Genomic DNA, 3,346 nt, shown 5'->3' on the forward strand with positions numbered 1-3,346 from the left:
CGCCTGATACAGGCCATGGTTTTCGCAATCACTTGTTATGCATCAGAGTTGGACAATGATTAGGGAGGATAGAAGGAGAATTGACACCTTTGAGCTGTGGTGCTGGAGAAGAGTATTGAATGTACCATGGACTGTCAAGAAAATAAACAGATTCATTCTAGAGAGGGTTAAACCAGGCTACTCTGTGGAGGCAAGGATTCTGGGGCTTTGTCTGGCATACTTTAGACATGTTTTAAGGGGAGACAGGCTTGGAGAGGGATATCATGCTTGTTAGGGTAGAGGGACAGCGCAGGAGGGGAAGACCATCTATGAGGTGGATTGATTCAGTGAAAAAAGCTGTGTGCATCGGAGAGAATTCATGGTTATTTTTTCCTCTGTGTTCCTCATCTTTTTATTGCTAGTCACACAGCCAATAAAACAATTTTAAAGGAATGGCCTATATATATTGTTTGCCTTTTATGCATATACTGGAGATAGAATTAGAATATGCATTCTATCTTGTAATTGAAAAAGAAAATTAATTACCATTCAAATCCACAAAAAAATATTCAATACTTGTCTCTCAAAAAGCAATGCCCTAGAAAATTCCCTAGAAAATAATGAATAAAGCAGAGTTCCTTCCCACAAGGCATTTCGAGACCTATAGAGAAGGCAGAGAAACCACAAACAGTAATGGACGGAAGTATGACGTATGTTCCTACAGACAAAGTGCAATTAATGTACTGTGAGAGCAAGAAGGGAGAAATGATTACTTTTGACCTAAGGGACATCCGAAGATGTGGCATTTTTCAGGACTTTGAATGTTCCTAATCATGAGTTAATTGACTCCAGTACGTAAATCTGTGTTGCTGACACTGTATGTGTCTCCTACTAATTAATAACCACTCTTCTCAATTAGTTTCATATATCTTCCATCTGCATCTCCTTGAATGCAGCACGCTTATTTTAGGGATGAGGATACACATACAGATCTCGGGAAAGGCCAGTTTTTTTACGGGCAAAAGTTATCTAACAGGAGATTGAACCAGGTGAAGCACTTCTCAGGACTGAATGTGGCTTGGATTTTTAGCTTAGAGAAATACAGGAGGAAATTACTGAAGAGATTTCCTTCAACAAAAGTTATAAGATTGCTTTGAAGGAAGTAGGTTAAAAAGTAAATCATAGAAATAAGATTCAACTCAAACATGATAGAACTGGAATAATAGAGCCGAGCAATGGAGTGACAGGATGCTGGGCTTTGCCTACTTCAGTTGTGTCGAGACGTCTGGAACATGACAACAGAAGAGACAGTAGGAGCCAGTGCCATAGCCCACCTGAAATAGGAGACTGCAACTAGAAATTGATGAATGCTTCAAACCAGAAGTTGAGAGAAGCTTGACTGACCAGAAAATAAAGTCCTCTGACATTGAGATGTCAAAATTGAGGGGTTTTCAGAGTTGCTGAGTGATTCATACTCCATGTAGAAGTACAAAGGAAATATAGGTGATTTTTTTGTGTTTTCTCCCCTGGAAATAACCGTACACACTCCTTCCCCTTTTTCTTCCTTAAGACAATGTGTCTTATTTTGATTTCTCTAATTGAATGTGTTTATCCTTTTCTTCACTTAAAATGCCAGCTGGTTATATAAGAGAAGTATGAGAGGTGACAGACTTGGCGCGGTGGTAAAATGCTCAGCTGTCGACCGAAAGTCAACAGTTCTAACTTAGAGGGGTGCTGCTCCAGGAAAGAAAGATGTGGCAGTCTCCTTCTGTACAGGTTTGCCACCCTCGAGCCCTGTTGGGGAACTTCTACTCTGTTTCACAGCATCTCTATGAGTCAGAACCAGCTGGATAAGCAGTGGGTTGGGTTTGGTTCTTTATGGTATTACCTGAGATTCTCTGCCTGGTTCTCTTGGCAACAGCTGCTGATTACTCATTATTTCTTCTTTCTCTTAGTACCTCAGGCCCTCTTCCTGTTGAACTGATTTTATATTCTGTTGATCCTCCCATCTGGTCTAGGGTTTGGGTGAATTTACTGTGACTTTACCTTTACTTTCACCAGAGAATCCCACACAGTTTTCTGATGCTTTTGCCTGCATCCTGGTCTAGTTAAAGGTTTGGCATGAGCATAAAACACTGAATGTGTCAGGATTATATTCTCTCTTCATACCTATTCAATCTGTATGCTGAGCAAATTATTTGAGAAGGTGAGCTCTATGAAGAGGTAATTGGCAACAGGATCAGAGGGAGAGTCATCGAGAACCTGTGTTATGCAGATGACACAGCCTTGCTTGCTGAAAGTGAGGAGGACTTCATACACTTGTTGCTGAAAATCAAAGAATATGGCCCTCAATATGGATTGCATCTCAATATCAAGAAAAATAAATGCTTACAACTGGATTGATAGGCAGCACCCCATGAAAGATGGGGATAAGATTGAAACGGTTAAAAACATCTTAACTGGATTCATAATTTACACCCATGGTATCAGCACTCAGGATATCAGGAGACATTGCACTGGGAAAGTCTTTAATTAGGGACATCTCCAAATTATTGAGGAGTAATGACGTCAGCTTGAAGATTAAGGTGCTTCTGAATGAAGCCATGGTCTTTCTGATCACTTTCTAAGCATCTGAGAGCTGGACAAGGAATAAGGATGACAGAAGAAGAATTTATCCCTTTGAGCTGTGGTGTTGAAGAAGAAAGCTAAACATCCCATGGACCACCAAAAGAACAAATAAGTCTTGGAAAGGGTGTAGCCAGAGTACTCTTTGGAGGCAAAGATGATGAGGCTTCACCTCACACACATCAGACATGTTGCTAAGAGGGGGCTATTCCTTGAAGAGGAACATGATGCTCAAAAAGGCAAAGGGTTGGCGAAGGAGAGGAAGACCCTCAATGAGGGGAATTGACAAGTAATTGCTGGAATGGGTTCTAATGTGTCTGGAACTGTGAGAATGGTGCAGGATAGGACAGAGTTCAGATCTGTTGTTCATAGGGTCACTATGGGTTGTACTTGACGGCATGTAACAATAACAATAATATGTAACAAGGACAAGTTAGAACTACTTACATCTATATTAAAGACTGGCATCGCTCCATGTAGGGGATTGCACTCTACATCCCAAATGGGTGACTGGCTGCTATACTACAAAGCCTTATCCTCAAACCCAAACTGAGCTATGCTCCTCAAACCTAGTGCAGACTTTGCAATCCTAGACACCATGTATCTACACTTCTATCTCCTTTCATGTCTACCATTTTCCTCAAATTCTTGTGAAATAAGAAATGGTAAGATTTTCATTTATTCTTTCTGCTTTTCTTCCTGGGACTGTTACTATTATCAACCTTTTTTATCTAATCTCTCA

This window comes from Elephantulus edwardii, unplaced genomic scaffold (genome assembly GCF_000299155.1).
Source record: "Elephantulus edwardii isolate Elephantulus edwardi_28Jun2011 unplaced genomic scaffold, EleEdw1.0 scaffold00014, whole genome shotgun sequence".
NCBI lineage: Eukaryota > Metazoa > Chordata > Mammalia > Macroscelidea > Macroscelididae > Elephantulus > Elephantulus edwardii.